At 44.4% G+C, this 12,319-nt stretch overlaps 1 pseudogene; it reads right to left on the bottom strand.

Moving 5' to 3' along the window:
- Positions 1–10,232, bottom strand: part of LOC119272076 — a 39,636-nt pseudogene extending 29,404 nt beyond the window's left edge.
- Positions 10,233–12,319: the final 2,087 nt, after the last annotated feature.

The raw sequence follows: 12,319 nt of genomic DNA, 5'->3' as shown, positions 1-12,319 counted from the left end.
GGGGGGGGCGGCCAGGGAAGATGGGATCTCCCCTTTGAGTGACTTGGCCCCCAAGCCAGGAGGTGGGAACCCTAGATGAGGCGCCCCAAACCCCCTGGTCACGTGGGAATAGGTGAGGGGGGCACAGCCCCTTAGTGGGCTGGTTTTCCCCCTTCCCTTGGCCCATGAAGCCCGCCAACACTTGCCGGGGCTCCCGAAACACCTTTCGGTCATGCTGGTCATCACCCGGTACCTCCGGAACACTTCCGGACTCCAAAACCCTTTGTCCAATATATCAATCTTCTCCTTCGGACCATTCCAGAACTCCTCGTGACATCCGAGATCTCATCCGGGACTCCGAATAACATTCAGTAACCACGTACATACTTTCCCTATAACCCTAGCGTCGTCAAACCATAAGTGTGTAGACCCTACGGGCTCGGGAATAATGCAGACATGACCGGGACATCTCTCTGGTCAATAACCAACAGCGGGTTCTAGATACCCATGTTGGCTCCCACATGTTCCATGATGATCTCATCGGATGAACCACGATGTCAAGGATTCAGTCAATCACGTATACAATTCCCTTTGTCTACCGGTATAGTACTTGCCCGAGATTTGATCGTCGGTATCCCGATACCTTGTTCAATCTCGTTACCGGCAAGTCTCTTCACTCGTTCCATAACACATCATCCCGTGATCAACTCCTTGGTCACATTGTGCACATTATGATGATGTCCTACCGAGTGGGCCCAGAGATACCTCTCCATTTACACGGAGTGACAAATCCCAGTCTTGATTCGTGCCAACCCAACAGACACTTTCGGAGATACCCGTAGTGCACCTTTATAGCCACCCAGTTACCTTGTGGCGTTTGGTACACCCAAAGTATTCCTACGGTATCCGGGAGTTGCACAATCTTATGGTCTAAGGAAATGATACTTGACATTAGAAAAGATTTAGCAAACGAACTATACGATCTTGTGATAGGCTTAAGATTGGGTCTTGTCCATCACATCATTGTCCTAATGACGTGATCCCGTTATCAATGACATCCAATGTCCATGGTCAGGAAACCATGACCATCTATTGATCAACAAGCTAGTCAACTAGAGGCTTACTAGGGACATGTTGTGGTCTATGTATTCACACATGTATTACGGTTTCCGGTTAATACAATTATAGCATGAACAATAGACAATTATCATGAACAAGGAAATACAATAATAACCATTTTATTATTGCCTCTAGGGCATATTTCCAACAGTCTCCCACTTGCACTAGAGTCAATAATCTAGTTCACATCACTATGTGATTACAATGAATCCAACACCCATGGGGTTTGTTCATATCTTGATTGTGAGAGGGGTTTATTAGTCAATGAGTCTGAACCTTTCAGATCCATGTGTGCTTTATAAATCTCTATGTCATCTTGTAGATGCAGCTATCATGCGCTACTTGGAGCTATTCCAAATGACCGTTCTACTATACGAATCCGGTTTACTACTCAGAGTCATCCGGATTAGTGTCAAAGTTTGCATCGACGTAACCCTTTACGATGAACTCTTTTACCACCTCAAAATAGAGAAAATTCCTTAGTCCACTAGTTACTAAGGATAAGTTCGACCGCTGTCATGTGATCCATTCCTGGATCACTCTTGTACCCCTTGACTGACTCATGGCAAGGCACACTTCAGGTGCGGTACACAGCATAGCATACTGTAGAGCCTACGTCTAAAGCATAGGGGACGACCTTCGTCCTTTCTCTCTCTCTTCTGCCGTGGTCAGGTCTTGAGTCTTACTCAATATTCACACCTTGTAACACAGCTAAGAACTCCTTCTTTGTTGATCTATTTTGAACTCCTTCAAAATCTTGTCACGGTATATATTCATTCGAAAGTACTATTAAGCGTTTTTGATCTATCCTTATAGATCTTGATGCTCAATGTTCAAGTAGCTTAATCCAGGTTTTCCATTGAAAAACACTTTTCAAATAACCCTGTATGCTTTCCAAAAATTCTACATCATTTCTGATCAACAATATGTTAACAACATATACTCATCAAAAATTCTATAGTGCTCCCACTCACTTCTTTGGAAATACAAGTTTCTCATAAACTTTGTATTAACCCAAAATCTTTGATCATCTCATCAAAGCGTACATTCCAACTCCGAGATGCTTACTCCAGTCCTTAGAAGGATTGCTGGAGCTTTGCATACTTGTCAGCATCTTTCAGGATTGACAAAACCTTCTGGTTGTATCACATACAACCTTTCCTCAAGAAAAATGTCGAGGAAACAATGTTTTTTACATCCTATCTGCAAGATTTCATAAATAATACAGTAACTGCTAACATAATTCCAACAGACTCTTAGCATCGCTACGAGTGAGAAAGTCTCATCATAGTCAACTCCTTGAACTTGTCGGGAAACATCTTAACGACAAGTCGAGCTTTCTTAATGGTGACACTTACCATCATTGCCTGTCTTCCTTTTAAAATCCATCTGCACCCAACAGTCTTATGACCATCAAGTGGTTCTTTCAAAGTCTATACTTTCTTTTATACATGGATCCTCTCTCGGATTTTATGGCCTCGAGCCATTCTTCAGAATCTGGGCCCACCATCACTTCTCCATACCTCGTAGGTTCATTGTTGTCTAGCAACATGACTTCCAAGAAAGGATTACGTACCACTCTGAAGTAGTATGCATCCTTGTCGACCTATGAGGTTTGGTAGTGACTTGATCTGAAGTTTCATGATCACTATCATAAGCTTCCACTTCAATTGGTGTAGGTGCCACAGGAACAACTTCCTGTGCCCTGCTACACACTAGTTGAAGTGACGGTTCAATAACCTCATCAAGTCTCCACCATCCTCCCACTCAATTCTTTCGAGAGAAACTTTTCCTCGAGAAAGGACCCATTTCTAGAAACAATCACTTTTGCTTCCGGATCTAAAATAGGAGGTATACCCATGAAAGTACCTTTCTACACCTGAGCTCATATGCTCCTGCTATGAACAGCAGAATAAATAAAATAGAAAAACATTTCAAAAAATTCTGAATTTTTTTGTGACATACTTTAAAAAATGTTTGTTGTGCATGCAAAATTTCATCACGAAATCACATTGGTGAAGGTTGTCGCAAAAAAACAAAATCAGAGCTCCAGGATGCGTTTGAAAGTAACATTTTAAGAGTATTGTTTTTGTTTTTTTACCATGCCTTCCACCAGTGTCATTTCATGACGAAATTTTGCATGCACAACAAACATTTCTTAAAGTATGTCACAAAAAGTTCAGAATTTTTTGAAATGTTTTTCTATTTTATTTATTTTACTGTTCATAGCAGGAGCATATGAGCTCAGGTGTAGAAACTCCACGTCCGTATACCCAACTATTTTTGGGTATTCTATGAAGATGCATTTATCCGCTTTGGGTTCGAGCTTATCTGCCTGAAACTTTTTCACATAAGCATCGCAGCCCCAAACTTTTAAGAAACAACAGCTTAGGTTTCTCTAAACCATAGTTCATACGGTGTCGTCTCAACGGAATTGTGTGGTGCCCTATTTAAAGTGAGTGCGGTTGTCTCTAATGCCTAACCCATAAACGATAGTGGTAATTCGATAAGAGACATCATTGTATGCACCATATCCAATAGGGTGCAGTTGTGATGTTCGGACACACCATCACACTATGGTGGTCCAGGCGGTATTAGTTGTGAAACAATTTCCACAATGTCTTAAGTGTGCCAAACTCGTAACTCATATATTCATCTCTATGATCATATCATAGACATTTTATCATCTTGTCACGGTGATCTTCAACTTCACTCTGAAATTACTTAAACCTTTCAATAATTCAAACTTGTGTTTCATCAAGTAAATATACTCAGCATCTACTCAAATCATCTGTGAAGTAAGAACATAACGATATCCACTGCGTGCCTCAACACTCATTGGACTGCACACATCAAAATGTATTACTTCCAACAAGTTGCTTTCTTGTTTCATCTTACTGAAAACGAGGCCTTTCAGTCATCTTGCCCATGTGGTATGATTTGCATGTCTCAAGTGATTAAAAATCAAGTGAGTCCAAACGATCTATCTGCATGGAGTTTCTTCATGCATATCTACCAATAGACATGGTTGGCATGTCTCAATGTTTTCAAAACGAGTGAGTCCAAAGATCCATCAACATGGAGCTTCTTCATGCATTTTATACCAATATCACTCAAATGGCAGTGCCACAAGTATGTGGTACTATCATTACTATCTTATATCTTTTGGCATGAACATGTGTATCACTACGATCGAGATTCAATGAACCATTCATTTTAGGTGCAAGACCATTGAAGGTATTATTCAAATAAACAGAGTAACCATTATTCTCCTTAAATGAATAACCGTATTGCGATAAACATAATCCAATCATGTATATGCTCAACGCAAACACCAAATAACAATTATTTAGGTTTAACACCAATCTCGATGGTAGAGGGAGCATGCGATGCTTGATCATATCAACCTTGGAAACACTTCCAACACATATCGTCATCTCACCTTCAGCTAGGCTCCGCAGCCTTTTATTTCGAGTTACTAACACTTAGCAACCGAACCGGTATTTATTACCCTGGTGCTACTAGGAGTACTAGTAAAGTACACAATAATATAACGTATATTCAAAATACTTCTGTCGACCTTGCCAGCCTTCTCATCTACCAAGTATCTAGGGTAGTTCTGCTTCAGTGACCGTTCCCCTCATTACAGAAGCACTTAGTCTCAGGTTTGGGTTCAACCTTGGGTTTCTTTACTAGAGCAGCAACTGATTTGCCATTTCATGAAGTATCCCTTCTTTCCCTTGCCCTTCTTGAAACTAGTGGTTTTACTAACCATCAACAATTGATGCTCCTATTTGATTTCTACTTTCACGGTGTCAAACATCGCGAATTGCTCAAGGATCATCATGTCTATCCCTGATATGTTATAGTTCATCACTAAGCTCCAATAGCTTGGTGGCAGTGACTATGCAAAACTATCACTATCTCATCTGGAAGATTAACTCCTAGTCGATTCAAGCGATTGTAGTACTCAGACAATCTGAGCACATGCTCAACGATTGAGCTTTTCTCCCTTAGTTTGAAGGCTTAAGAAACTTGTCAGAGGTCTCATACCTCTTGACGTGGGCACTAGTCTGAAATCCCAATTTCAGTCCTTGGAACATCTCATATGTTCTACGACGTTTCAAAAACGTCTTTGGTGCCATAATTCTAAACTGTTAGCATTACGCACTGAACTATCACGTAGTCATCAAAACGTGTATGTCAGATGCTTCCCAACATCTACAGACGACGCTCGAGGTTCAACACACTGAGCGGTGCATTTAAGGACATAACCCTTCTATGTAGCAATGAGGACAATCCTCAGTTCACGGACCCAGTCCGCATAATTGCTACTGTCAACTCTCAACTAAATTTTCTCTAGGAACATATCTAAAACAGTAGAACCAAAGCATGAGCTACGACATAATTTGCAAAGACCTTTTGACTATGTTCATGATAATTAAGTTCATCTAATCAAATTATTCAATGAACTCCCACTTAGAGAGACATCCCTCTAGTCATCTAAGTGATACATGATCCGAGTCAACTAGGCCGTGTCCGATCATCACGTGAGACGGACTAGACATCATTGGTGAACATCTTCATGTTGATCGTATCCACTATACGACTCATGTTCGACCTTTCGGTCTTCCGTGTTCCGTGGCCATGTCTGTACATGCTAGGCTCGTCAAGTTAACCTAAGTGTATTGCATGTGTAAATCTGGCTTACACCCGTTGTATGCGAACGTTAGAACCTATCACACCCGATCATCACATGGTGCTTCGGAACAACGGACCTTAGCAATGGTGCACAGTTAGGGGAACACTTTCTTGAAATTATTGCGAGGGATCATCTTATTTATGCTACCATCGTTCTAAGCAAATAAGATGTAAACATGACAAACATCACATGCAAATCATAAAGTGACATGATATGGCCAATATCATCTTGCGCCTTTGATCTCCATCTTCGAGGCGCGGCATGAACACCATCGTCACCGGCATGACACCATGATCTCCATCATCGTGTCTTCATGAAGTTGCCTCGCCAACTATTACTTCTACTACTATGGCTAACAGTTAGCAATTAAAGTAAATTAATTACATGGCATTTTCATTGACACGCAGGTCATAAATAAATTAAGACAACTCTTATGGCACCTGCCGGTTGTCATACTCATCGACATGCAAGTCGTGATTCCTATTACAAGAACATGATCAATCTCATACATCACATATATCATTCATCACATCCTTTTGGCCATATCACATCACATAGCATACCCTACAAAAACAAGTTAGACGTCCTCTAATTGTTGTTGTATGTTTTACGTGGCTGCTATGGGTTTCTAGCAAGAACGTTTCTTACCTACGCAAAACCACAACGGTGATATGCCAATTGCTATTTACCCTTCATAAGGACCCTTTTCATCAAATCCGATCTGACTAAAGTGGGAGAGACAGACACCCGCCAGCCACCTTATGCATAAAGTGCATGTCAGTCGGTGGAACCTGTCTCACGTAAGTGTACGTGTAAGGTCGATCCGGGCCGCTTCATCCCACAATGCCGCCGAATCAAGATAAGACTAGTAACGGCAAGCAAATTGAACAAATCATCGCCCACAATTACTTTGTGTTCTACTCGTGCATAGAATCTACGCATAGACCTAGCTCATGATGCCACTATTGGGGATCGTAGCAGAAATTTAAAATTTTCTACGCATCACCAAGATCAATCTATGGAGTAACCTAGCAACGAGGGGAAGGGGAGTGCATCTACATACCCTTGTAGATCGCTAAGCGGAAGCGTTACTAGAACGCAGATGAGGTAGTCGTACTCGAAGCGATTCAGATCGCGGTCGATTCCGATCTAAGCGCCGAAGAACGGCGCCTCCACGTTCAACACACGTGCAGCCCGGTGACGTCTCCCATGCCTTGATCCAGCAAGGAGAGAGGGAGAGGTTGGGGAAGACTCCATCCAGCAGCAGCACAACGGCGTGGTGGTGGTGGAGGAGCGCAGTACTCCAGCAGGGCTTCGCCAAGCACTACGAGAGACGAGGAGGGAGAGAGGTAGGGTTGCGCCTTGTGAGAGAGAGACTCGTGTGTTGAGCAGCCCCAAAACCTCCACTATCTATAGGGGCAAGGGCAAGGGGAGGCGCCCTAGGGTTACCCCTAGGGGGGGCGGCGGCCAGGGCAGATGGGATCTCCCCCTTTGGGTGACTTGGCCCCCAAGCCAGGAGGTGGGAACCCTCGATGGGGCGCCTCAAACCCCCTGGTGATGTGGGAATAGGTGAGGGGGCGCATAGCCCCTTAGTGGGCTGGTTTGCCCCCTTCCCTTGGCCCATGAAGCCCGCCAACACTTGCTGGGGCTCCCGAAACACCTTTCGGTCATGCTGGTCATCACCCGGTACCTCCGGAACACTTCCGGACTCCAAAACCCTTCGTCCAATATATCAATCTTCTCCTCCGGACCATTCCGGAACTCCTCGTGACGTCCAGGATCTCATCCGGGACTCCGAACAACATTCGGTAACCGCGTACATACTTTCCCTATAACCCTAGTGTCACCGAACCTTAAGTGTGTAGACCCTACGGGCTCGGGAATAATGCAGACATGACCGAGACATCTCTCTGGTCAATAACCAACAGCGGGATCTGGATACCCATGTTGGCTCCCACATGTTCCATGATGATCTCATCGGATGAACCACGATGTCAAGGATTCAGTCAATCCCGTATACAATTCCCTTTGTCTACCGGTATAGTACTTGCCCGAGATTCGATCGTCGGTATCCCGATACCTTGTTCAATCTCGTTACTGGCAAGTCTCTTTACTCGTTCCGTAACACATCATCCCGTGATCAACTCCTTGGTCACATTCTGCACATTATGATGATGTCCTACCGAGTGGGCCCAGAGATACCTCTCTGTTTACACGGGGTGACAAATCCCAATCTCGATTCGTGCAAACCCAACAGACACTTTCGGAGATACCCATAGTGCACCTTTATAGCCACCCAGTTACGTTGTGGCGTTTCGTACACCCAAATCATTCCTACGGTATCCGGGAGTTGCACAATCTCATGGTCTAAGGAAATGATACTTGACATTAGAAAAGCTTTAGCAGACGAACTATACGATCTTGTGCTAGGCTTAGGATTGGGTCTTGTCCATCACATCATTCTCCTAATGATGTGATCCCGTTATCAATGACATCCAATGTCCATGGTCAGGAAACCATGACCATCTATTGATCAACGAGCTAGTCAACTAGAGGCTTACTAGGGACATGTTGTGGTCTATGTATTCACACATGTATTACGGTTTCCGGTTAATACAATTATAGCATGAACAATAGACAATTATCATGAACAAGGAAATACAATAATAACCATTTTATTATTGCCTCTAGGGCATATTTCCAACAGATAGTTGTAAGCCGGCAGACAGTTATGACCCGACAGACAGTTATAACCCGGCAGATAGTTATGACCCGACAGACAGTTATAACCCGGCAAACAGTTATAACCCGACAAACAGTTATAACCCGGCAGACAGTTATGACCTGGCGGACAGTTATAAACCGGCAGACAGAGTTGCCTGGGGTTAATAAGCCCAAGATGTTAAGAAGCCCATGGGGAGAAGCCCGTGATGAGAAGTCGGAATAGGTTGAGTCTTAATCCGACTAGGACTCTACATGTAACCCACCCCTTCAACTTATATAAGGAGGGGTGGGGCACCCCAAGAGGGGGGAGGTAATCTTTAAGGCTAGAGACAATCAGAAGAGCCGGTTTATGCGGTGACTCCCTCATGAGCATAATGAGACCTAGCCACAAACAACATGTAGGGCTATTACCGGATGATGTTTCCCGGGACCCGAAGCTGTCTAAACCCTTGTCTTGTGTGTTAATCCACCTCGCGTCTCTCATCCCAAATAACCCCTCTCAAGCTACCACATAGATCCGTTGGCCTCACGACTAAGTCGTCACACTAGGACATCTGCCGTGACAATTCCACGACAGTTGGCGCCCACCGTGGGGCCTGCGCACGGTGGTGTTGAGTTCTTGGAGGGATTTCTCTAAAAGGATCGAGAAGTTTGCAACTTTAGAGATGAAGGAAAGATTGGTTTCGAAAGGATCTACATCAGCTTTAAGTTCGCTAGATCAAGATCAACAATTTTTCATGGGCATCAGTTCAATTAACAAAGATCATTAGGGAAAATCCTGAAGGTTTAGCGTCAAGTCGCCGCGTTCATCAGCAGGATCGATCTGCCGTCATCAGACGAGCTAAAACCAAGAGTACTTGGAAAGACACCCGGACGTGGGCGAGTCAAAACTGCCACAACTCGGAAACTGTCCACGACCCGGACTCCTCGATTGAGTTTCCGCTGTCAAGCCGCCCGCGGACCTGGGCCACCGGGCCGAGGTGCCGTCGACCGCACCAGGCCGACATCGCCACTGCTTCGAGCCACCCTGTTGAGCCACGCGGTGCTTCACGCCTCCGCCACCGTTTTCGCCCTTGCGGAAAGCCACCATCACATAAACCGAAGTCAGATGAGAATTCCAATTGTGCAAACACAAGACAAGTCTCAAGCGGGCCATCAAATCATGAGTTGGAGATTGTTTATGAAAAAAGAGATCAGAGAGATTAATTGTTAGCTCCATGACAGATGGATCAGGAGGTCAAAGCAACCACGACCACAACCAGACTTGAACTCCATCTTCAATTCTATTTCCGAGTCACTGTCCGGATTACCTCGCCTCGATACTCACCGCTGCTGCGCCCCGTCCCTGCGCGACTCGGCGGACGAGTCATTGGTCTTCACCAAGTCGCTGTTCTAAGTGCCTCCGAGTCATCCTCGTTCGTTTTCCTGCCATAAGCCCTTCTACTGCAGCTGCGCTTCGCCAGCACATCTCTGCATCGCCTTGAGCCGCCGTCGGACTCCACTTTAAACCGTCATCGATGCCACGGCCTTCCAGCTCCGTCAAGCCACGCCGGCCTCTACTCTGGGCCGCATCCGCACCCCTAAGTCGCCCAACGTCCTTGCCTCGCCTCTGAGAAACCTCGCTGCCAAGTCGTTGTGGCCGGGTTTCACCGACCTTGCGAGCCGGCCTGCTGCCTCCGCTGGCGCTGCCCTTGCCACTCCGGGCCATTGTCGTTTCCCCCTCTGCCACCTCCGTGCATGAGCCGGCCTTCGTTGTCTTCACTATATTGAGCCGCGGAGCCTCTGTCGAGTCGCCTGTCCGAGCGCTTCGCCACCTCCATGAGCCGCCTATCAATTGTGTTGGAAATATACCCTAGAGGCAATACTAAAATGGTTATTATTATATTTCCTTGTTCATGATAATTGTCTATTATTCATGCTATAATTGTATTAACCGGAAACCGTAATACATCTGTGAATACATAGACCACAACATGTCCCTAGTAAGTGATGACCCACAATTATAGGGGATATATCATAGTCCTTTTGATAAGTAGGAGTGTCGAACCCAACGAGGAGCAGAAGGAAATGATAAGCGGTTTCCAGCAAGGTATTTTCTGCAAGTACTAAAATAAGTGGTAACAGATAGTTTTGTGATAGGATAATTTATAACGAGCACTAAGTAACAAAAGTAATAAAATGCAGCAAGGTGTCCCAATCCTTTTTGTAGCAAAGGACAAGCCTGGACAAACTCTTATATGATGTAAAGCACTCCCGAGGACACATGGGAATATCGTCAAGCTAGTTTTCATCATGTTCATATGATTCGCGTTCGGTACTTTGATAATTTGGTATGTGGGTGGACCGATGCTTGGGTGCTGCCCTTACTTGGACAAACATCCCACTTATGATTAACCTCTATTGCAAGCATCCGCAAATACAACAAAAGTATTAAGGTAAACCTAACCATAGCATGAAACATATGGATCCAAATCAGCCCCTTACGAAGTAACGCATAAACTAGGGTTTAAGCTTCTTTCACTCTAGCAACCCATCATCTACTTATTACTTCCCAATGCCTTCCTCTAGGCCCAAATAATGGTGAAGTGTCATGTAGTCGACGTTCACATAACACCACTAGAGGAGAGACAACATACATCTCATCAAAATATCAAACGAATACCAAATTCACATGACTACTAATAGCAAGACTTCTCCCATGTCCTCAGGAACAAAATTAACTACTCACAAAGCATAAACATGTTCATAATCAGAGGGGTATTAATGTGCGTATAGGATCTGAACATATGATCTTCCACCAATTAAACCAACTAGCATCAACTACAAGGAGTAATTAACACTACTAGCAACCTAGCACCAATCCTGGACATGAAGACAAGAATTGGATACAAGAGATGAACTAGGGTTTTGAGATGAGATGGTGCTGATGAAGATGTTGATGGAGATTACCCTCTCCCGATGAGAGGAGCGTTGGTGATGGCGATGGCGATGATTCCCCCCTCCGGGAGGGAAGTTTCCCCGGCAGAACAGCTCCGCCAGAGCCCTAGATTGGTTCCGTCAAGGTTCCGCCACGTGGCGGCGGAGTTTCATCCGAGAAGATGGCTTGATAATTGTTTCCCATTGAAAGACTCCATATAGCAGGGGGGCCACGAGGTAGAGGGCGCGCCCAGGGGGGTAGGGCGCGCCCCCACCCTCGTGGGAAGGGTGTGGGCCCCCTAGTGAGGTTCTTGCGCTCAGTATTTTTTATATATTTGGAAAACATCATCCGTGAAGTTTCAAGGCTTTTGGAGTTGTGCAGAATAGGTCTCTAATATTTGCTCCTTTTCCAGCGCGGAATCCCAGCTGCCGGCATTCTCCCTCTTTATGTAAACCTTGTAAAATAAGAGAGAATAGGCATAAGTATTCTGACATAATGTGTAATAACAGCCCATAATGCAATAAATATTGATATAAAAGCATGACGCAAAATGGACGTATCAACTCCCCCAAGCTTAGACCTCGCTTGTCCTCAAGCGAAAAGCCGAAATCGAAAAATATGTCCACATGTTTAGAGATAGAGGTGTCGATAAAAATAAAATACGGACATGAGGGCATCATGATCATTCTTAGAACAACAACTTATAATTCTTGTCATATAATCTCTTATGCTAGAGTAATAATTTAATCACAATATCAAGTATGAATCGTAGACTTCATTGAAAACTAAGAAACTACAATCTCAGTCATTGAAGCAATTGCAATTTATAATAACATAGGAAAGATTCAATGTATAAGACCTTTTCAGCAAGTCCACAT

The sequence above is a fragment of the Triticum dicoccoides genome, chromosome 3A (assembly GCF_002162155.2).
Source record: "Triticum dicoccoides isolate Atlit2015 ecotype Zavitan chromosome 3A, WEW_v2.0, whole genome shotgun sequence".
Lineage (NCBI taxonomy): Eukaryota > Viridiplantae > Streptophyta > Magnoliopsida > Poales > Poaceae > Triticum > Triticum dicoccoides.
Note: the sequence above shows the minus strand (reverse complement) of the source record. Positions and strands in the feature narration are given on the sequence as shown.